General features: G+C 38.4%; 1 protein-coding gene and 1 long non-coding RNA gene across 21 annotated transcripts in view; one reads left to right on the top strand and one right to left on the bottom strand.

The window, feature by feature from the left end:
• LOC110350177 (uncharacterized) overlaps positions 1-8727 on the bottom strand; it is a 58065-nt gene extending 49338 nt beyond the window's left edge. For 2 of the 5 annotated variants that reach the window (XR_015439744.1, XR_015439743.1), the window contains exon 1: positions 8378-8688. This is a non-coding gene — a long non-coding RNA (uncharacterized LOC110350177). Of the gene's footprint in view, positions 1-8377 lie in introns of all 5 variants that reach the window. The other 3 variants (XR_002396589.2, XR_015439746.1, XR_015439745.1) reach the window with 2 other exon arrangements.
• The window catches only part of Nr6a1 (nuclear receptor subfamily 6 group A member 1), a 226261-nt gene that overhangs the window by 114394 nt on the left and 87099 nt on the right, over positions 1-24768 (top strand). The gene's annotated exons all lie outside the window — the stretch shown is intronic.

The raw sequence follows: 24768 nt of genomic DNA on the forward strand, positions 1-24768 counted from the left end.
GCAGAGGAATTATGTATCACATTTAATCCCTCAGCATATCACAGTCCACTCCTACAACATCATTCCCTGTCCATGTTCCTTTCATGTTTTTTCCTTTTAGTAATTATTTTGTCCTCAAACATCCATCAAAGAGACCCTGATTTTGTATGAAAATAGTGGTTTACCACAGACTGGTGGTCATTGTGAAACCAGCCTATTTGTTTGAATGTATTTCATTTCTTTAATGACTTGGTGATTCCACTGAATCTATTAATACCCCATAATTTAATGTATCTCTTTGCTTGAACCTGGTAGAGCAGATTATGTATATTTTCCCATTGTGTTATGAATAATATTAGTTTCCCCAAATCATTGGGTCTAATCTCAAAATTTCTGAACTCAGCTCCTTACCATCTTTTTTGAACTATAGGGATTCTTGCTCTTGATTACCTCAGTTTATAGCTTGTCTGCTCCATGAAGGCAGGTAATCTCTTTTTTTTTAACCATACAACCTGGGTCTAACACTATGCATGATACATATTGAGAGCTTAATATTTATCAAATCACTGGAGATACAGAAGTTTGCTTGATTAGTGTTTAATAAGATCCAGAACCACCTGCTGAGGATCTCCAAGAACCTTTCCTCCACAGATCTTTCATGTTTTATTTATCAATGATGATGACATTCATGGAAATCGTTGCAATCAAACTTATTTATTTATGCATATATGTGTTCATCTGCTTAAGCATTTCTTTTTTTTTTTTTTTTTTTTTTTGGTACCGGGGATCGAACTCAGGACCTTGTGCTTTTGAGGCAGGCGCCAGAACCACTGAGCTAAATCCTCAGCCCCACTTAAGCATTTCTATAAAACACTTTATGGTGGCTGGATATCGGGGAGTCTGAATGTGAATACCCTCTGGCAAATCCAGTTCTCAATTTTAGGTGCTATCTGTCCTTTAACTCTATGAATGTGTTCTTTGGACATTGTTAACAGAGTCTCAAAGAAGTGACTGAGTAAAAGTTACTAGCTTAGTTAGTGACATTGTTAAGATATAGCTGGACTGGACAATTTCTGGAAGAAAAAATTTTTTAAAAGACTTCTTATTCCAGCATATTATCTCCCTTACAGTTCTGGTATTTGCTTTAGAAAAATCTACAGACTTACATAGTCTGAAAAGTTACGTGGCATGTCTAACATTTCTGTTATTTATCATCATTAAGAAGCATGTACAAGGCTGAGGCAGGAGGATTGCAAGTAGAAGCCCAGCTTGAGTAACCTAGTGAGACTCTGACTCAAAATAAGAAATAGGTAGCCAGAATCTGGTCCATGGGCCACAGTTTTCTTTTGTTTTTTTGGTACTGGGGATCTAACTCTGGACCTTGCGCTTGCGAGGCTGGCGGCGACACGACTGAGCTAAATCCCCAGTCCTCAACATAAGAAATAGGAAGTGGGATGTGGTAGGCAGGTAGCTTGGTGTGAAGGTCCTAGGTTCAACTCATAGTACTTCCAAAAAGAAAGTTTACTGTTTCTTGTTTGTGCTGAATTAGATGTAGGAGGAAAATATCTTAGTAATTCTTTCTGTAGCTTGGATTGTCAAAGATAAGAATTTTCTTTCCCATGCCTGCAAACTCAGGGTAGTCCTTCTGCCTCAGCCTCTTGAATGCTTGTATTACAGGAGTATGCTACCACATCCAACTGCTTCTTAATTTAAGAGAAATATTTGTTTTTTATTTTTAATACCACTAGGTTTGTATAAACAATACATTCCACCTTCACATTATTAACATCCGTTATCCTACTTCACTTTTTAAATAATTTTTTATATTAATTCAGTCAGTTCATTCATATATGTTTCTAACATTTTAAACTTTTTATGCAGTATGGACAATTTTTATATTCATGTGTTTGTTTTAATTTAAATTACAGAAGCCAGCCTGTGCTGTAAATCAGCCTGAATCCTTCTATTTCCTGTGTCTAGGAAAGGTCTCAGACAATGAAATGGACCTCAAACTCTTAGAGTTTTCTTAAAATTGGTATTTCCAGAGTGTTTTCCATGTGCCAGGAACAGTGCTAGGTGTTTTATATTCATAATCTTTGAGCCATAAAACAACCTGACAAGAAGTCATTAATACTGTTTTATAGATGAAGAGTCTGTGACATCGAGGGAAAGTGACTTATTTAAAAGACCTCATAGTAAGTAACAGAGCTAGGATTCCAGCCCATGTCCAGTTGACCCTAAAATCAGTGTTTCTTGCACCCACCAGATATAGGATAGGTTGAAAATGGCATTAGAATCTGAGAAGTTTATTTGATTTATTCGATGGTAGGTTTGGAGGCTGAGACACGTAGTCATGATAGAAGTCCGTTAACCCCTCCCCCTTTAAAGCACTAAAACCTTGAGAGAAGGTACTACTCATTAATTTGATCTTCACCATAAACCAAGTACATGATAATTGAAGACTGTAGACATTGGAAGTTTTGCCAGTTCACTGCTACTATTACTACAGTGTACATTGTTAAAATGTTCCTTGAGCTGGATGTGGTGGCACATGCCTGTAATCTCAGCTCTCAGGAGGCTGAGGCATGAGGATTGCTGTGAGTTAGAGGTCAGCCTAGGCTACATAGTGAGACCATGTCTCAAAAAACCAAAACAAACAAACAACCCCAATCAAACACCCCCTCTCCCAAAGTTCCTTGAAAAGAAGCTTCAGTATTTCTTTTCAGGTTTCCATCTACAGTTGTCCTGTGTGCTTCAGTCATCTCAATAAGATAGAAAAGGCTTCTTCTCATCATTCCATTTCTAAAATAAGCCTTTACCATATTCCTAAATAGATACCAGGTTCCCAGTACTTGGATACCATTGTTTTGCACTCACTCAACAATGTTCATGTACTCCCTGACAGATTAGAGTTCATTTTTTGGCTATAGAATATTGTCTTCCTAACACCTACATCCAGATACATAAATACAAGGCTCTGAACACATTGTAATGATACTGGTTTTTTGTTTTGTTTTGTTTTGTTTTCTGAGACAGGGTCTCCAGATATAGTTCAGACTGGCCTTGAACTCACTATGTAGCCTAGGCTGACCTCGAACTGGAAGCAATCTTCCTGCCTCAACCTCCTGAATGCTGGGATCACAGGCATGTGCCACCATGCCTGGCAAAATGCTGGTTATTTTAACCAAATATGACATGAGAATTTTCTGGCAAAGCCAAAGTGCATGCGGCAGCTGGTCACACAATGGCTGGGAAAGGGTGTCTAATCTCTAAGTATTTCCTTTTTATTCAGTTGAATTGCCGGCATGGCCAGCATTAATAATTTAGGGTAGTTACTTATGAAGGCTTGCCTTGGGGGTTAAATAGTATATATCTGTCTACAATGAGTCACATTTAAAGATTAAAGGGGAAAATAATAATAAGTAATAGCTATCCTTTTTTGAATCTCTACTATATGCCTGGTCATCTTACTAGATGCATTATATGCTTTATTGTGAATCCTTCCATACGTCTGGAGTGTGGGTGTTTCCTCATTTTGAAGACTAGGCTACTAAATCTCAGTGGTAATTTGCCTTGTATCATCTAGTTAGTACAGTGATTGCTAGTAAACTCACCTAGGTTTGACAGACTTCAAGGCCCTTGCTCTTTGTTATTCTGTATTATCCATAACAGTGATACTGGAAGGGAGAATATAGCATTGATTACCTCATATGTTTAGGACGAACTTTTAGATGCTAAATTAGTACTACTCTGGAGCATTTTCCTTACTCTGACCACTACTACCTGTCTGCCACTGTTGTCTTAAATATTCTTCATGATCTCTTCGTTGCAGGCTAAGAAAGGAAACTGGATCTGGGTTTTCTTTTCACCATTGATCTCAAATGGTTTTCTAGGTCTCTGCCAAGTATCATATCACTAGGTATTTTGTCATAGTCATTGTATTTTTTATTCAGGTTATTATTTGTGTCCCATGAATCTGTAGCTGCAGACAGTTTATGCTGGATATGCACATAGTTCAGGTCAACACTGTTCCAGTAGGGCTTTTTGCAGTTATGGGAATGTCATGTATCTGGACTGTCCAATAAGATAGATGCTAGTAATATGAGGTTCTTTTTTTTTTTTTGGTACCGGGGATCGAACTCAGGTCATTGCACTTGCACAGATGAGGTTCTTTTTTTAAACTAAGAATTTAATATTTTGGGGCCGGGGATTTAGCTCAGTGGTTCTGGCGCCTTCCTCGAAAGTGCAAGGTCCCGAGTTTGATCTCCGGTACCAAAAAAAAAAAAAAAAGGAAAAAAATCCTAATATTTTATTGATATCTTATTTTCTTGTTAAGTACACATTGTTTAACACAGTAAACTCATAAAATTAACAATTCATCAATAGAAATACACATGAGGTTCTTGAGTGCTTGAAATGTGGCTAGTGTAAATGAAGGACTTTTTAAAGATTTTTTATTTTTTTATTTGAGACAGTGTCTTGCTGTGTAGTTCAAGCTGGCCTCAAACTCTCTGTGTAGCCTGGGCTGGCCTTGAACTCAGGGCCATCCTCCTGCCTCAGCCTCCCCAGTTCTGGGATTACAGGCGTGTGCCACCACTCCCGGCTCTATTTAATTTTGATTAAATAAAAATAACCACAATATGACTAGTGGCTACTGGATTGGACAGCACCACTAGAGGCAGTACCTGATGTTTATGTTTGATGAGTAATGACAAAATTTGAGGAAACTCAGCGGATAATTTCTTTCTTTCTTTCTTTCTTTCTTTTTACAATTAAAATGGGCACATTTTATTGTTTGTAAATTAAACCCAAGTAAAGTTGATTTTTTGTTGTTGCTTTTTTTTTTTTCTTTTTTCTTTTTTGGTATCAGGGATTGAACTCAGGTCCTTGTGGTTGCAAGGCAGGGGCGGAACCACTGAACTAAATCCCTGGCCTTGTTGTTGCTTTTTTGAGACAGAATCTCACTATATAGTCCAAGGCTGGCCATGAACTCACTATGTAGTCCAGGTTGGCCTTGAACTCCTGCCTCAGCCTCTGGAGTACTAGAATTAAAGGCATGTGCCACCACACCCAGCTTAGTAAAGTTGATTTTAAAAATTATGCACATACACCTTGGTAGAACATGAGCCTGTGGCTGTTTATGCGTCTGTGTGCAGCAAGCCAGTGTGTGCTCCCAGTAGCATCTGGGAGTGTGCACCAGTTGAGATCTAAATAATGTTATAGGCATCAGCAAGAGTTGTGTGGTGGGGGTTTGGGGATGGAAGTGCCTTCACCTTCATTATCAATTGGTAATTTAAAGGTTGCTCATGTATTTTCCAGCAACATTAAATCTAGATATGTTCAACTTAAAACCATATTATCATGGGACAAAATAGGGTAGAACAGTTAATGTTTCCAAAGTAGTTTTTTTTGGTACCAGGATTGAACTCAGGACCTTGTGCTTGTGAGGCAGGTGGTGGAACCACTGAGCTAAATCCCCGGGCCATCCAAAGTAGTTTTTGATCATTCAGGATCTCACTTGGTGAATCTTTCAGATATCATATTATATGACTTGGTTTTGCTAATGGATCACAGAAGAAAGGGAGAAAGAACAAACTCGATTACAGCTTCCTTGTACAGGGTCTCCTTCTCCTGTTGAAATGGCCAGCAGTCTATTGGTGTTCGGGTAATGGAGGCCTGGACAGGAACCCATATACTGTTTTTCTCTGCTCATTGATTGAGACTGGAGATTTATCTCTCCCCTCTCAGTTAAAATATCCATTAATTTTTGTTTTTACATCTCAAGAGAAGGAAGTAGAGGCAATTTCTAAATTTACCCAGGGAGCTACAATGTTTTGATTATCAGTAACAACAATAGAAATGTAGTGTTTCTTTCTAATAACCTGAATAAGTGCTTTGGACTTTGATTTTAAATTTTTGTTTTGGCAAATACAGCCTAGAACCAGAAGTCTTCTGTGTAAGACTAGTTTTGTCGTATGTTTTCCAAAGAAACTTTTGATGGAGGTAAATAATACATTATATATGATATCTTGGAGAAAAATTAATGTCATTACAGTTTTCTTTATTTAATTTTGATTATCTGGTCTCATAAATTTTTTTTTTTTGTACTGGGGATCGAACTCGGGACCTTGCACTCGTGAGGCAGGCGCTGGAACCACTGAGCTAAATCCCCGGCCCTCATGAAGTATTTTAAAAATATTAATTTTGTATTTGTCACTTGTGTTACTAAGTATATTTTTTTCTTGACATTTTGTTTATAAAATGTTTCTCTCCTTTCCACCAGAACATAGAACCAATCAACTCTGGATGCTTTTGATATTTCTGACTGTGCTAGGGAATTGAATGAAGTTCCCTGTAGTGAGGAAAGAGCACATGGGACTCGTGACTTTATGTACTCCAACAATAGTGCTTTTATGACATTGGAGGTGGTTAAAAAAGCTAGAAGTAGCTCTTAAACGTGGCATCTCTTGTGTTGCCGTTTTTTTTTTTGTATTCTCAGAGCTGCCAGGAGTGCATCGAGCCTGTAATTTCCTGTCCTCTGAATCCCCCATCTTTCTGCAGCTCTAAGCTTTGTGTCCCACAGCCTGTGACTCTGTGCTAACAAATCGCTATTGTCCAGTGTGGCGAATGGTGGCTGGAACTAAAGAATTGCTGTCTGGTTTCTATTCAAATCCAGGTAGTGAGATATATGAATGGACTTTTCGAATCGTCATGTGAATTAACGTCTGCTCGGCATGAAGGCTCAGAGCCACACTAGGAAAGATTAACTCCTAGTCTGACCACTAACATCCTTTGTAATAGGAGGTAGAAACATTTCAGAGTATCATTTTATTCACACTAATTTTCTGTTTCATACTTACAAAAGTAGGGTTGGCTGTTTAATTATTTGGCAACTTTTCTGTCAAGTTTTAGTATTTATTGATAATACAGAGAAGTTTGGGGAAGTACTAAGGTTTTTGTTCACTTATTACCACTTATTTTCTCTCAAAAGTTTCCTCCCTAACATTCATTACAGCATAAAGTTACCTTTCTAATATTCAAACCAAAAGTAGTAGAGAGCTACTTTTTCTAAGAAACCAGTCCTTTAAAATACTTTCCAACCAATAGAAGGAAAAATTCCCCTCTCCTTTTTAGTGTACTCTACTTAATACTTTATGTGTTTCTCCCGAAGTCCAAATTTGTACAAAGAAATCATAGAAACAACTTCAAATGCAGTATATTCACCAAGCAAAACAGGTCTCCTTCAAATTAGGAACAAACCTAAGCATTGGTAAGTACAGCAACATAGGGATTTTTTTAAAGCAAAATTGGAACTGGATTGTAATTCATAATTCCTTCTTATCTATGGAAAATTATTTTATCTTTCTCTTGTATACTTGAAAAAAAATCTCGACAGGCTTGAAGGGCCATACTTTTACATTCCTTCCATATCACAGATAGTATGAAACGGAGAGCCTTTTATGTTTCTTTTTGTCTTAAACTCAGACAGCTTTGTAAGCAGTAGTGTGTAGATTACAAGAGTTAGACAAAAGCAGGCACGACTGAGAAGAGTTGGTTGGGGGGAGACTTGGGGCACTTCCTGTCACTCAACACATTCCAGATCACTAAAAAATTTCCACACCCCCTGCATTCCCTCTGCACACCCCTGTTCCCAGTATTTTCTGATTCTGTACGTTGTGGTATTTATCATACTGCTCTCTTGCTGGGCTCTGGCAAGACTGCTTCAGAGGAGATACATTCCTTTAGATTGTACAAAGCATAGCTGGGAAAATGGCTGGCAGTTTCAGAATCTAGTCACGATCGCACGCATGAGCACCTCACGCATCCATGCCCCTTCCCCCTCCCGCCCCTGCAGCTGGCTGACCTGTCTCACCCACTGCTGGCCTATCGAGCGGCCAGGACTGTCTGGTTTTGGCTCATGCCTTTGTCCATGTCTGGCTTAGTTCCTCTCTGTCTATGCTTGCCTCTATCCCCACCGCCCCAGGCGGCACAAGTGTTTGGCCACGCAAAACTGCAGAAAAGGTGGCAAAAACTTCAAACTTTGCTAGATTCTCCAACAGTTTATTCTTTTGTAAATTTCTTCTTTTTAAAAAATCTCTATTTTAAGAAAACAAATAACAAAATTAATTTTCTAAAGGCAAGGAATGCAAAGCAACCTTTGTGTTCCTTATAATAACTGACTTCATAACTCTTCTCCAGCTGCGTTATGGGGTGTGTATAAAGCTTCTGTTCTGAGAACAAAGGAGCACGTGCAGAAATGAGACTTAAAAAATCCACTGATAGTATTTCACTACACAAATTACTTAAAAGATTTTAGTCAAGCCTCTCAACAGATTCAATTTTTAAATGTTTTTTTTTAGTTTAAAAGAAAAAAAAAAAACAAATTGAAAGCGCTTACCCAGTAAAAGAACCGAAGTAGTCCTGAACTGTTACGTAAGACTTTTTACAGTTGGATCTTTGTCAAAAGGGGATGGGGGTGATGGGAGAAAGCAGCAACAACAATCAAAAAGTTCAAGCTGCTGTGGCAAGAGGACAACTTCTGTGCTTCCAGATTGGGTTCTTGCTGTAGAAATGGAACTTCCAGCCAGCACAGCATCCTGTTCCAGTAGAGAAATGACTTTGTCAGTAAGAAAAATTTAGATACTGGAACCCAGGCTAGATGAGCTATTGAACCACGCCAGATTTCCTTGCAGCCCTGTCTGCTCAGCCCGCATTGAACTATATATGACCCAGATGATGGACAGAAGCACATTCAGTCATGTGCACACTGGAAGAAAGCGGATTTGCTGGTCCCTGGCATTGCAGGGGTTTGTCTTCTGATTGGGCTGTGCCCTGATCAGTGAAATGTGAAGCTCTCACCATTCAGAGGCCGTAATTCAGGACTGGCAGTTTGAGTGTCTGGCTGCTTCTAGTCACAGAGAGAGACTTTGAAGGTGTTGCTATTGTGTGGTGGCATTACCCACCCAAAGGTTGCTTATACCTACATGCTTGTGGCAGGAGAAACACTGTTGTATCTAAAATGCAAGAAAGCTGCTGACTGCCTGAATGCCAGGTCATCCTATTGTTGATGAATTGGGCTTTTAGACCAGTTATTTGATTTGAGAATTTTTTGTGATCCTAAGCAAGCGTTATATCCAGGCCATCCCTTGGTCCTGATTTTATGGGTTTGATAAAGTAAAAATAAAACTGATGTTTAACTTTGAACCTTTTCTACATGATGTAAATTGCTCTTAATGAAAATTGGATTGGGTGTTCAGGAGAAAAGTTTTGGATTCTGGAGTCTTTGAATGTACTGAGAAGAAGCTTTATCTATTATTATCCTCTTTGTGAGGCTGTCACTCTTATCCCAGTCCTTAGTCACATAGAGGGTTGCTTGGAGTGCGGGGGTGGGGGGCGTTATGAAAGCATAGACCCTACTGCACTGTGACATAGCTTTTAATCATGCAAGACAACCACAGTCTGCTCTGTTCAGCCTTTCTGACCTAGGGTCCTCGGGGCTTATTTCCCTTCTTTCTGGGCCACTGGGAAACCATGTCATTATACAGGACTGTCAGTTGTGACATTTTGGTTTAGTACACGACAGTTGCTTTGTTTAATATAGGATGACACGTTTTTTAAAAATTAAAACAATAAAATTGCATTATGAAACTTTGACTCTGACATATGAAATTCATTCTACATGGAGCATGGACTTTCTTGTTTCTTTAGGAATTAGTTTATATAGTTCTAAATGAATATTTAGACTTAGTTTATTTTCTGCCTCTCTCACACTTGTTGAAATAATTCCATGACCAGCACATAGCATCTATTTTATTGCAAACTCTGGGTTTGGATGTTTGTATACTTGTACTTTTTTAGGTATTTACTTCATTCCACAACATTCATTGTATGAAGATTGCCTCAGAATTCTACTGTCCTAACCTGGGATGATATGCTACCAGTGGTGAGGATGCTTAGAGTGAGAGGACTTGAACACGTTCTTGTTTTCTTTAAACTATCCATCAATCATTCTTTTTTTTTTTGAAGTTATGGTAAAATACATGTAATACAACATTTGCTTTTTTATTTTTATTTTTTTGCGGTACTGGGGATCGAACTCAGGACCTTGTACTTGAGAGGCAGGCACGGCGCCACTGAGCTAAATTCCGGGCAACATTTGCCATTTTAACTATTTAGTTCTGTGACATTAAGTACATTTATGTTATTGCAGCCATCACCACCAACCATCAAACCCTTCTGATTTTGGAAAAGAAAGTTGAAACTCTGTACCTGTTGAACACTAATTTCTCATTCTTCTCTCCTTAACCCCAGAAATCACCATTTTATTTTCAGTCTCTGTGAATTTAACTATTCAGGTATCTTATATAGATGGAATTATGTAATATGTATGTGTCCCTTTGTAATAGGCTTATTTCACTTGTATAAATCTTCAAGTTTCTTCCATGTTGTAGGCGTCAGAATTTCAAAATTCTACATTCTACAGTATATATACATCACATTGTATCCATTCATCTGTCGGTGGACTCTTGACTTGGTTCCACTTTTTGGCTACTAAGACAGTCATTCATGATCATTTTTAAAATCATGTGAGGGCTTCTGCTCTGACTCATCTCTGGAACTCTTTCCATTATATAAGTTGGAAGGGTTTTGATGTGTCTTTTAATTCTAAAGACTAACGAGTCCCTAATACCAGGTTTGCTGAAGAAGAGAAGATTCTTTTCAGCCTTTTCTGCTATGATGAGACATGGTGCATACTATACTTCTGTTAATTCTGTTATACTTCTTGTTTATGGGTTTATTTTTCCTATTTCACTCTGAGCTGTTGTAGAGCAGAATCAATGACTAGTCCCTTGTGAATTGTGCCTTGTGCCTTCTGTGTATGTATGGGGCTGTTAGTTGGAAAAATGTAAATGAATGAATAATAATGGATAATTTTGTTGTGTGCCAGAAACTATGCCAGTGTTTTATATACATTTAGCTTTTTTAAAAAATAGCCCTATGAGATAAGTATTATTAACTTTACTTAGTAGATGAGAGAATTTGCCATAATCCTTGTAGTGTGTAACAGGCATATTTGGGATTTGAACCCTTGTCTCTCTTAGTTCCAGAGCCATTATACTAGAGGCTGACTTCATAGTGAAAGTGAACATTGGGTCTGAAAACATGAGATTTAGCCCAAGTACTAGTTCCAAACCAAATATTCTTTCATTGACTTCTAGAAGCTATGGCCTTCAGATAGATAAAGTTAATGAATGGACACTGAAGCTAGAGTGTGGCACATTAGTAACTTGGACCTTTTCTAGAGATTTAGCTGAACAAGTACCTGCTGAGTTCTGTTTATAGATATTCCTCTCTATAAATTCTTTCATATGTTATTTTGAAAGTGTAGTTAAATTCTAACTTATGTGATGTGGCCCTGGAATGCATGTGTCAAGTGTTTTTTGCATCTAAGTACTAACTGGGCATGACCCTGCTCGGCTTCTGAGATCAGACAAGATGGGGCGTGTTCAGGGTGGTATGGCCATAACCATGTTCTTCATTTGTTCTGTCTATTTGACAGCTACACACACACACACCCGTGTGCATGCGCATGTTTATATAAGCAACTGGCACTGTGTTAGCTCTTAAAAACAAAACTAAAAAGATTCTTAGGGAGCCTACATTCTAGTGGGAAGACAGAAAAATTAATGTTACTGAAGTACTGTGAAGACAAGCAGCCATGTTGTAAAGAAAGCTAAATAGGGTAATGTAATGATGGAGAATGACTAGGGGGTGTGATGTGAGGGAGTGGGACAGGAAACCTCTGAGATGAAGTATCGGGGAATGCCTCCCCAAGGAACTGAGATATGCAAACAGACAGCATCCAAAAAGCTGATAGATGTATTGTCTAGGGAGTGGAACAAGATGCCAGAGCTCTAGGGGTTGGTTGAGATTGGTTTGTTTGAGGAACAGAAAGGTTGGTATGGCTAAAGTGGAGTGAAAGTGGGTAGGAGGTGATGTTACAACATGAGATGGGCCCAGCATATAGGGCTTTGTAAGCAACAGCAAGAAAATAGGGTTTTTACCCCCACAAGTGTATTTTTTGAAGTGGCAGGACATTGTAGGGTTTTAAGCAGGAAGATAACTTGTGCTGCAGGCTGAAAAAGACTTTCTGTGCAGTTCTTTTCTATATTTGGTCCTTTTCGGCCTCCTGACACCATCTTTAACTGGGGTCCTTCCCAAGCTAGGAACCTTGCCCAACCAAGTCAGCAGCCGGCCCTGAGGGTCCTGGAAGAATGATATTTCTTTTAGAACAGTAGTGGGACTAATACTGCTTTTGTTGCCCATTTCACATAGAGAGGGCTTATCCAACAAGAACTTTGGGGATTTTCACACATCATCATTGTCTGGGTAGAGTTTTGTAACCTGGTTAGTTTAGGATAAAATTCAGTTTTTAATTAGACCTTGTTTTTCTGTGCCAGTAATTTGAAAGGACATATCACTGGATAATGATGTAGTTAAAGGCATATTCCTGGGAAGCCAAAATTGACAAAGAGGTGCTTTCCCACTATTCATAAATAAGATTGTGTTCAGTATTTGGATACTACTAAGGTAAATTGCCAACATTTGGGTGACATTATTCTTTCAAATTCTCAAAAACTAAAAAGAACAGAAAATGACATAATACCTTATAGTTCTATTTTATAGGTCAGTGCCATGTGCTATTTTCATGTATTGAAATAAGTGATGTCCTCTGATGTTTTTTCTCCTTTTTATCTCTTTTTAAAATGTTTTATTTGGGCTGGGGATTTAGCTCAGTGGTTTTGCCGCCTGCTGTGCAAGCACAAGGACCCAAGTTCGAGCCCTGGTACCAAAAAAAAAAACCAAAAACACTAAAATGTTTTATTTGTAGGCCACTAAATTGGCTTCACATCTGCTGCTGAACTTTGAAAAATACTGAGAATACTGAGGCTCAGAGGTTCAGTCTCTTGTTCAGTGTCATATGGCAAGGAAGTGGTGTAGCTGAGACTTGAAGCAGACTGGTCTTTAAAGCTATTGTTTGTTTTACCATATTAAACATCCTCTGTAGTGGAAGGCTAACTTAACTTTTAATGAAAACTGAAGAGAAGAAGCACAAGTGACCTTCAATGATGATTACATAAAATGTGAATTTCCCAAAACAGATCCTACAGGAAGGGGCAGAAATAGTCTTACTGTGATGGTTGCCTCAACATTTTTCAAAGAACGGTAGGTCACTTGAATCATCTGTCCTTATCTTGGGTAGAGTGCAATTGACAGTACTTACTAGTTATGCTGGGAACCCACTGATTCTCAAAGCACTTACATCTCATTACTCAGCCTGGGTCTGAGCTAATCTTGCCTTCTTAAAATAATTGCTGGGTCTAAGATCTAGCTTCTGAGTGAGAGTGTAGCCTCTTAAAAGCAAACTATTGAAATATGACTTGAAGTCAGTGCGCGGGTGTGGGAAAAGATGTATCTAGGGTCTAGGTCCAGTCTAGTATTTCTCAACTGGTGATAGTACTGCTTTAGTTTTATGGAAAAGAGGAAGGAGTACCTTTTTTTCTCTGTGGAGCATAAGACTATATCAAAGGGAGGGGAACTCATGCCTATTACTGTCTTTTGTGAGCCATGTACTCAACTAGGCACATTTAACATAGGCTTTCATTAAATTTTCACAATTCTGTGAGGCGGAATTATTATCCTCATTTTTCAGAGAAGAAATATTGAGGCTCAGTAACAGGAAATGATTCATGAGCAGTGCAACCAGGGAGTACTGAGGTTGAGAGAGAAAATCTATACCTTAATTTGAAAAATCAAGTCTTCTACTTAGAACTAGATTGGTTTCACAAACTGATGAGACAGCATAGAAGAGGATGTTCCTAGGCCTTGAGACTAAGAGAAGATGGAATAGGAAGCCTGGAAGACCTCACAATGTGGATGGAAATGGAGCTGCCTTCTTATTCTAGAGGAATATGGGATTTAAATGAATACCTCCCCTGCTTTTAATCAGTCTAGATTCAGGGATTGGGGTTAGTTTTTAATCTTCATGCAGTGGATTTTCAATACAAAAGTTATTTAGTCTTCCTGTAGTTTTTGTGATTAAGCAGTTCTGGAATTTTTTTTCCTTTGCCATTACTTGGATATACAGTAGTTTTCTTTTTCTTTGGACTTACATTGATTGTTCAAAGGGATCTTCTGAACCTCATTGTTTCCTGGGGAAGGCAAAAATGACCAGGTGCCAGTGTCTACTATAGAGAAGGATCAAATCATGATGGTAGGATTGGGTTGAAGGGCTGGACCATAAAGCTTTTCTGCCAGGACAATGCTTAGGTTCTGTGAAGAAGAGACCAGCCCAATGTTAATCCTTTGATTATGTAATTAAAGCCAAGGATTTTGGATAATTTCTTCAGATAGGTAATAATAATAATAATTAATAATAATAATAATAAAATAGCCTATTTTAGTGCTAAACCAGGTAACATAGTAGGAGTTCATATTTTTACTGTGATTTTTTTTTTTCTTTTAGTCTCCAGTTTTGTCATACCAGAGATTATAGCAAGGTTTTTTTCTCTTTGAAGCTGCTAGATAAAACTGAAACCATTAGAAGCTTAAGAAACATAAAGCATAATTTTGGTATTTGATACATGAACCCACACCGACTCTTCCCTAGCTACAGGCCAGAATTCTTTTTTTTTTTGGTACAGGGGATTGAACTCAGGACCTTGCGAGGCAGGCATGGTGCCACTGAGCTACATCCCCGGCAAGAATTCTTAATGGTTTGCAAATATTTTCATCTATGTGCACCCCTGGTCCCTCAAACTTGCATGCTTCCTGTCTTCCTTACTTCTTTTAGACACACACAGGATTAAAATTCCAGTCACTTCTTCTACTTTCCTGTCCACACCTTAGTTAACCAGCGAATTTGGTTGTTGCAGTTGATGTCTTACTTTCATATTTCTGCCATTATCACCAAATAACCACCTTTTCTCCCTTCTTCTTTTTCAGTCATTTTTAAAAGCCTACTAATGATCACTTTATATATTGGTTTCTAGTAGGCAGAGCCAGGGAATGCTGATAAGTTTTATGTATAACACAGCTCCACATAAAAAATAATTATTATTTGGCCCAGAATGTCAATACTGTAGAAGATAAGACACCTGATTTATGTCACATTTATGTTATTTAGTTCTTACATCAACCCTTTAGGTGGGTTTTATTGTCTCCATTTTATAGCTGGTATAACTGAGTCTTAAAAGAATTAAGTAACTCAGGTTCATGCAGCTAGCGAGTGACAGAGCCAAGTTCAGACTTAGGACCATCTTACTCAGAGCTTGAGCTCATAGTGGTCATGATAGATAGCCTACACATAACTCAGGTCTGTATCTTTTACTTGGACTCTTTTCATGAGCTCCCACCTAATCTCCTTACCTCTTATTTCTTCCTTTAAGTCTGTCCTAAGCATGACATGGCTCTAATCATGCTGCCTTTCTGCTCACAATCTTCCAGTCTGTATAGGATATACTTTGGTTCCCAGCTGGGGATTCAAGGCCAAGGTTACTGCAGTCAGTCCCTGGCCTACCTTGCCAATTAATTTTCTATAACTCTCATCTTTTCAAATTTCTGAAATATGCTTTATCTCAGAACATACTTTTTTCCTAATTTTTCATTATAATACCCTACAATATACATATACTACTGTTGTAATTTAAGAGGGTTTTTTTTTTTTTTTTTCTGATACCAGGGATCGAACTCAGGACCTTGCGCTTGCAAGGCAGCCCTGGCACCCTGAGCTAAGGGCCAGGGATTTAGCTCAGTAGTGCTGTGCCTGCCTCACAAGCTCAAGGTTCTGAGTTCAATCTCTGCCGCGCCCCCCCCCCCCCCCCATGGAGGGAAAATGATAAGCTGAAGACTTAGGAGTCACAAAGTAAAGTAACACTTTTAAATTTTAGTTATGGGGGGTAAAAATGATTGGATGGTACATATCAGTAAATATTACCAGTGGGTTTTTTTTTTAAGCTCCCAAACTTCCCCTGTGTAATGCTTTTTTCATACTCTGTCTTTTGTGCGGAATCCTTCTCAACTCACGATCAACTATTCATGTTTTACTTGGTCTTCAGGATCCAGCCTGAGTGCTACTGCCTGCCACTGAACCAGAGTACAGAGGTTAAGAGCATGAGCTTTACACACAGACAGGGCTAAGATTGATGTCAGGTTCTTCTGATAACTAACTGAGACCTTGACCAAAGTAACACAGCCTCATTTAGTCCTTTGCCTCATATGTAAAATTGGGATGGTGTTTTTCTTACAGAGAATTTTTGGGAATTGGTAAGAGCTTACATGTAAAGTGCTTAGCAGAGGGCCTGACGTATTGTTGAGTGCTCAGTGAATGTTAGTGTATCAGTTATTGATACTATATTATTTTTCACTTCTTAATTTACACTTCTACATCTCTAATAGTTCTGAGCCCTAGAGTCAGAATTCTTGGATTTAAATCTTGGCTCTGTCACTTGCTAGTTGCATAAGCTTAAGCAAATAATCTAACCATCATGTGCTTCGGTTTCCACACCTGTAAATATAGTGGTAATTGTTCCATAGGATTTGTTTAAGGATTAAATGAGATAGTATAGGTAAGGCATCTATACTTAGTCTTCCCCATTTAAGTGCTCACTTATGTTACTATTCTAGCACTTGCTTCTTCTTACCTGTATGACGCTTGTATATTTGCAGTTTCTACTTGTAGAGGATTAGCCCCTTAAAGGCAAAGAATATAAAATAAGTATTCATTGTTGTGTCTTGAACAGTGTTTTGCATTGTTATATTTTACTTAGTAAAGGACTTCCACAGACATCACTTTATTTGAATTTTAAAAATTGTGAGGTGGGCAGAATGCTGTGATAGTTAATTATCTGTTTGGGCAGGACAGGTAGAATTTGGTGCCTACTATGCTCTAGGCCAGTGGTGGCAAAACTATGGCATGCATGCTCCAGCAGGATGGTTGTATCACTGAAATCTCTAAAAGATTTACCATCACCGCCTAGGGCATTGAGTTCTTTCTTCTATTACTTGGTTCATTTTAGCTTTCATAGCAATCCTTAAAAGTGGTGCGTATTACTCCATTTTAAATAAAGGAATCTGAGGCTCAAAAATGTTAATTAGCACAGTCAAGTTCTACCAACCAATGAACTACAGAGCCTGGATACATTTTTAGAGCCTTGCTAACTCACTGTTGAACTTTCACAGCCAGGTATTAGATTTGGTAGTTTGTAACCCACAGTCTTGTCCTGATCTGTTTTTTGCTTTGAGATATCTGGCTCTCATGGCTCCCATCTCTTCTTGTCTTCTGAAATAGCTATTTATATCAAGTGCTGTAGTAATGTCAGGAGAGAGAAAATCTTTACAACAAGGACTTTGGAAAAGTTGATCTTAGATTTTTTAGTGTCCTTGTGTTTTAGAGCCTGCTAAGAAAGAGTAAATAGATGAGCCATTTTGTCTGTTGCCAGTAATTTCAGAGGCTTCTTGAACATTTTTATACCACTCAGTTTGGTGTATGCCAAACTGATTTTAGTTCGTTCTGAAACTTATACTACAACTGTGTTGTTTGAAGCAGGAAACTTAAAACTGGAATCATTTTTATGGGAGATTATGTTGTTTTTAAAGCCAAACAGAACTGATTTGATAAATTACATAACCTCTCTGTAGTCTTTTTCTTGTCTGTACAGTGAGGAGAAAATACCCATAAAGGAGAGTTTTTATCATGAAATGCAATAATGTAAAACACCTTGCTTAGTACATAATAGGTATATACTAAATGAAAGCACCAGTAAGTGTATGTTATTCTGCCTCTAGTAAAAATTCCAACTGTTTAGCGCCAGTATGTAAGACTTTTCCCATCTGTTTTCAACATTCCTAAGTTTCTTCTCCTGCTACTCGCTGTCAAGCACTTAAACTTCAGCTGCATAAAATCACTAATGTTCTCAGAACAACTCATACCTTTATGCTACCATGTCTTTTTCCCTGCTATTGCACCTACCTAGAATGGACATTCTACTCCCTTCCTCTGCCTGTTGGGAGTCTACTCTCTAAAAGTTGAGCTCAACCACCACTTCTGATAGTGAAATTTTCATCATATAGATTTCCCCACATAGATCTATCACTTCCGCCTATGAGTTTCCATTAGCACCTTGTTCATATTTTCTTCTAGTATGTGTACTGCTCTGCAATTTAATCAATTTCCAGGTCTGACCCTCCATAAGTTCTAGAGAACAGTGTCTAGTGTCCTGTCTTAGTATTTCTTTGTAATTCTGAGACAGTAGAATACATTGCTATAGCTGATTTATAGCATCCTTTTCACTTGAAGTTTTAGATATGTAAAATGTGATAGGAGATCTCTTTGTATTAAATCTCTATCAGGTACAGTAGTAAAGACAGTGTGGTATACACAAAATAAGAGACAAACAGATCAGTGGAATGGAATAGAATCCAGACATAGGTCATCATAAATACAGTTAACTGATATTTGACAAAGAATCAAAGATAATGTAATGCAGAAAAGATAGGCTTTTCACAAGATGGTGCTGGACCAACTGCCTATCAATATGTAAAAAGGTAAATCTAAACATAAGACTAATACCCTTCTCAGAATTAACTAAAAATGGATCACAGATCTAAATGTAAAATGAAAGATCATAAAGTTCCTGTTATGGCTTGTATCTAGATGTCCCCTCAAAGCCTCATGGACTTTTCAGAAGTGGCTGGATCTAGAGTGTGTGATTCTGGGATCAGTGTGATACTGTGATACTGGAATTGATTCAGTTGTGATGCTAGGATTAAGGCCAGGTAGCGTGGATAAAATATAAGAAACAGAAAGAGGGTTGTTGCACGGTGCGATGCTCTGCTTGTTGCTTGTTGCCTGCTGCCTTCTGTCTGCCTCCTCTGCAATGCCTGTCTGCCATGCCACCCTGCCTTGGAGCCGGCTGATTATATATAAACTGAAACCTCTGCAAATTGTGAGCCAAAAATGAACCTTTTCTCCTTTAACTTTGGGTGTTAGGTATTTTTTTCCTCAGGAATGAGAAAAGTAACCAGGACAATTCCCAACACTAACATAGGGGAGAACCTGGATGGTCTTGGGCTTGGTAGTATGAGCTTTTAGATTATAGTACCAAAGTTAAGATACAGGAAAGAAAGAATTGAGGGGCTTTATTAAAGTTTTCTCTCCTCCTCCTCCTCCTCCTCCACCTCCTCCACCACCTCCTCCTCCTCCTCCTCCTCCTCCTCCTCCTTCTCCTTCCTCTTCTTCAAAAAACCTCTCAAGAGACTGAAAACAAAACACAGAGACTGGGGAGATGTATTTCTAAATAACATATCTAATGAATGGCTGTTAATTTAAATATACACAGAACTTTAAAAACTCACCAATGAGCCAGGGATTTAGCTCATTGGTTCCACTGCCTGCCTCAAAAGCACAAGATCCCGAGTTTGATCTCCGATACCAAAACAAAACAAAACAAAACAAAAAACTCACCAATGAGACACAGTCTGATTGTTAAGAAGGCCAAAGACCTTAACAGACATTTTACCAAAGAAGGTAATACAGGTGCCAAACAAGCACATACAAGGATATTCTATTTCATATGTTATCAGAGAAATGCACATTGAAACAGTGAGACACCACCATCCACCTTTTAGCGTGGCCAAAATTCAGAACGCTGACCAAGTGCTGGTGAGAAAGCAAAGCAATAGGAACTTTGATTCACTGCTGGTGGAAATATAGAATGATTCAGCCACTTTGTTTTTTTGTTTTTTTTTTACGGGGATCAAAGTCGGGTCCTTGTGCTTGTTCAGCAGGTGGCCAAACCACTGAGCTAAATCCCCGGCCCGATTCAGCCACTTTGGAAGACAACTCAGTTTCTTACAACACTAAACATACTCTTATCATAATCCAACAGTTGCACTCCTTCATGTTTGCTCAAATGAATTAAAACTAAAACATCTCCAAGCAAAAATCCACACATGGATGATTATATCACCTTTATTGCCAAAATACAAATGCAACCAAGATGTCCTTCAGTAGGAGAGTGGATAAATAAACTGTGGTATATCCAGATAGTGGAATATTATTCAGGGATAAAAGGAAATGACAAATAGAGAAAACTTCAGTGCATATTTCTGAGTGAAAGAATCCAACCTGAAAAGGGTACACACTGTATTATTTCAACTGTGTGATGTTCTGGATAAGGCAAAACTAAGGAGAGACAGTAAAAAAGGTCAGGGCATAGTGGGAAAGGAGGAATGAATAGGCAGAACACAAAGGATTTTTAGGGGAGTGAAACTTAATTGTGATAGTAATCCATTATAATGGTGGCTATGTGTCCTTATGCATTTGCTGAAACCTATTGAATGTACAATGCCAAGAGTGAACTCTTAGTGTAAACTATGGACTCTGGTGATAATGTTATACCAATACCAGTTTCATCAGTTGTAGCATGTACTGCTCTGATGGATTTTGTTAATGGGGGAGGACTGCCTATGTGAGGGTAAGGGAGTATGGGAAATTTCTATACCTTTTGCTCAATTTTTTGTTTTTTGGGGGTTTTTTTGGTACCGGGGATTGAACTAGGGTCCTTGTGCCTGCGCAGCAGGCGGCGGAACCACTGAGCTAAATCCCCGGCCCTATCTTTTGCTCAATTTTACTGTGAACCTCAAATTGCTCTGGAAAAGGAAGTTGTTAAGTGGGCGGGGTGCAAAAAAAAATCTCAAGGAAGTTAATGAAGAAAACCTTTGATGGATACATGGGGAAAGAAGAAATAAGAGAGAAAATGGATAAGTGGAGGAATACAGAACTGAAGTGTGTGCTTGTGTCTGTGTAGTGCTGGGTATCAAATCCAGGGCTTTGTGCATGCTAGGCAAATAATCTATCTCTGAGCTAAGTCCCCAGCCCAGGACACTGGCTTTTTAAGCAGCAAAGTCACACATGGTCATTGGAAAAATAAAGGTTTAAAAGTTTTTAAAAAATCATATATAGTTCCATCATTCAAAGAAGACTAATGTTACACTTCTTTTTCTATGTATGTGCCATTTAAGAAAATTGTTTAAACTCTGTTACTATAATCTGCTATGGTAATTTCTATAGGTGAACCTTTCTGTATTAATCATCTATATATGTTTTTCTTTTAGTTGATAAAATATTGTATTATATTTGCAATGAGAACTCACTCTGACTCTAGAAATACAATCCACATTATCTGCTGAAGGATGACCTTAATTCATTCCAAGGTATTAAGTCAAAAAGCTATCTCCATATTGCAAAACCATTCAAAATAAAACATGTTTTGGTTCTTTTAATAGCCCATTCTAAAGTAAATTTTCTCAATATATAGTTGTAGAGAAATTAAATGCTGGAAATGTTTAATTAAAAAAAAACCTCTCTGAAGTATGGGCAATCTACATGGAAGTTAATCTCATTGCTCAGATTTGGACATCACCATGTGTGCAGTTTTTTTAATCCTCTAGCTATCAAAATGGATTTAGTAGTTGGCATCCTCTTTTTTCTGTCTGGGGCAGTTGGAGCTTTGTAGAATTTGGTCTGCTAGAGTAGTGATCTTGCTCCCAATTTAGGATGATCCTGGGGCTTAGGACTCAATGTCATTGAGGACCCAGTATGGCTCCAATGTGTCCAGGGACAGTACCAAAGGCCCTGCCTATGTTTATTCAAGGGGCTAGAAATTACATTCAGCCTCTGATTTAATCTTCTGTGACACATTGAGTCTGTGTTCTAGCCTACAGAACACTACAGCTGTGTCCTAATTCTCTCCACCCTTCCCCTTCCCTACCTTGTGATCTTCTATCACTGCCTTTTAAGGCATTGCTATTCTTGGCTGATTGTCTTGCTTTGGAAGTAACCACAGCACAGTGAAAAGACAGCTGTGTATCAGCCATGTAAACAAGTAGAACTCCTCACAACAAAGGCACTGAGAGCAATGGCACATGTTGAAATTGGTGGTAGGTGAATTGTTCCTTGGACTTACTTGGTGTTTTTCTACCAAGTAGGAGAATTCAGTCAACAAACTTAGATAATTTGTCTAATGACCAGTCTGAAAACAGCAATCGCAATGATGATACCATCATTTTCTGAGGCCTACTCAGTATGTAGTTCAGTGCTAAGCACCAGAGGCAAAGTAGAGTGGATAGATTCTGTGTTCTGTAAGAGCTTGCAGTCTGATAGGGAAAACAGATTCATAAACTGGTTATCACATTGCCATGAAATCAAATCAGTGATGCCAATAGGTACAAGTACTGTAAGCACCAGGGAAAGACATATATCTGAGACTTAGGGAGCAGAAAAGGCTGGGCTCTATTTTAGAAGGAAATCAAAGACTTTTACTCTTACAATTCTTTGCATGAATGTTTTTCTACCCTTTCTGTGCCAGATTATGGCTCTTCATTTTTTACATGGTCCTAATATACTTATCACGGTATCATACTTAAAATGAAATCAGTCTTTTCTTTTCTTTCTTGACAGGGTCTTGCTGGGTGGTTCAGGCTGTCCTTGAACTCAGTGATCCTCCTGCTTCACCCTTTCTATTGCTGGGATTACAAATGTGTGCCACCATGCCAGGCAATTAAATGTTTATTGTGTAATTGCTTAATATTTGTAATTGCTTAATATACCTTCTACAAGATCGCCAGTCTTTATTGCCCCTAATCTCCAGCATGGGGATTATAGGGACCCTATAAATATTTATTGAATTAATGATTAAATCCTCACCCTCATAGGATAGATTGTCTCAACCATGTACAGTGGATCTGCTGTTTAAGAAAGAATAAACTTAAAATCTTAGGGAGGAAACATCCCACACTGATCGAGTATCATTACAGTGACATTGTTAGGTGACCAAACCTGTGTCTTTTATTAGATTATGAGAGATAGTGCAGAGTAGACGACTCTGACACTGCTTTCTGTCCTTCACATTTTCTATTGTGTCACTTTTTGCCTGGAGGAGAGAGGAGAAAAAAAGGAGCAGATGCTAAAAATGGCTGATATATTATTTTGATTCCCGATAGCTTCTCTAACAGCTCCCTGCTCAGATTCAGTGTATGATCGTCTTTCTTTGAAACTGCCAACTTTGCAGTGGCATTGGAGTAAGCGAAGCTCTTTTCCAGGATCAGCCAGCACATATTGAATGTACCAGAGTGAAGCCAAATCTTTTCATATTCTCTCCTTTTGACTGCTGAGAGTCAGGGTTTGAAATTGACTTCAGCAAGAGCTGTTCTGCCCCTCAGGAAATAGTGGTGAAATCTTGACAGGAGTGTATGTGTCTAGCTCACCAAACTGTCCCTGTGCCAAATGCATAATTGTAAGTACTCAGTAAGTGATTGAATGAATATATTTATGGCCTACATAGCACAAGGCTATATTTCCTTGTGTCCACTATTTTTAGACAGATATTATCTTCCACTCTTCTCAATAACAACACTTCCTTACCCAGAGTAACCAGTGCTGTATGTCTAAGTCAGCAGAAGAGGGATTGAAATGTCTTGAACTCATTTTTAAAAAGGAGCTAAATCTGATTAAGTAAAATATTGCTTATGAAATTGACACAGAAGCAGCTCAAAACGTGGGTTACATGCAGAGGATGCTTCTCTTTTCAGGCTGTCTGGAAAATTTGAGGCTTAGATAGTCATAGGGCATTGTAACTGAAAGATAGTCTCATGTGGATATCTGTTGGTACCACAGCTTTCCCATTATGCAGATGGGAAAACCAGGGCCCAAAGAGGAAACGGGAGTTTGCCTAAGGTTATTACTCATCATGTTGATGGTAGAGTTTGGACTTGAACACAGCTCCCATCACATCACATCCCCCCTCTCCCCTGCCCTCCGCTTTTGAAGGTTAAGTAACTCTGGGAGAGTTCAGAAAAGCAAAACTTTTTTAAATGGGTTGTGTTGAAACAGTGATTTCACATAATGTATGACCATTCCATCATAAACTGGCAGGAACGGTGTGTTGGGGATTTAGGAAGCTTTCAAAAGAGGTCTTACAAATCTTCAGAATTCCAAACTCTTGTCCTAGCTTAAAAAGTAAGCAGTAGCTGCTAGAATTGAATAGATTTGAATTTTTCATCTTCACGGGGGTAGATGCCAGAACAGTTACAGTAGTTTTTGAGAAAGATTCCTGGCCCCATTCTTCCTATAATGTATGCCTCTGACAGCTGGCCTCCTGATCTATTTTTAGATATAATCTATGGGATTACAAAGTGGTTTCATTCTTTTAAAGCTATATTGCAGAAATACAGCTTTGTAGAAAAAGTTTTTTCTTCATAGCAATTTGTAGAGGAGTATGAAGGCTTTCTTTCTTTTCTTTCTTTTTTTTTTTTGTACTGGGGTTCGAACTAAGGACCTTGCTTTTGCAAGGCAGGCAGCGGATCCACTGAGCTAAATCCCTGGCCCTTGGAGACTAGTATGGAGATTAAGAAGAAAAATAATTTTTTAATTTAGTCACTGATGTAGTTCCCTGCATCCAAATACTTTATCTTAAAGACAACTTCCAGTTGTAACCACAGTCTAACAAATTGAAAAGCAAATGCTAAAATGCAGAAGCATTAGAAATACAAATATATTATATCTTATTATTGTCATATCACTAATCTCCAATTTGCTGTCTGGGTTATGGGAAGTAAATAGACATTCCTTGTAGGGCTTTAAAACTAACTCATAGCAAACATCCATTGAGCATTTATTGAACACGATTTATGTCCTGGGAATTGAGCTTGCTTGATACTAGTTTATTA

This window comes from Heterocephalus glaber, unplaced genomic scaffold, assembly GCF_053883595.1.
Source record: "Heterocephalus glaber isolate CG9 unplaced genomic scaffold, H.glaber_assembly_v1.0 deba00001479, whole genome shotgun sequence".
NCBI lineage: Eukaryota > Metazoa > Chordata > Mammalia > Rodentia > Bathyergidae > Heterocephalus > Heterocephalus glaber.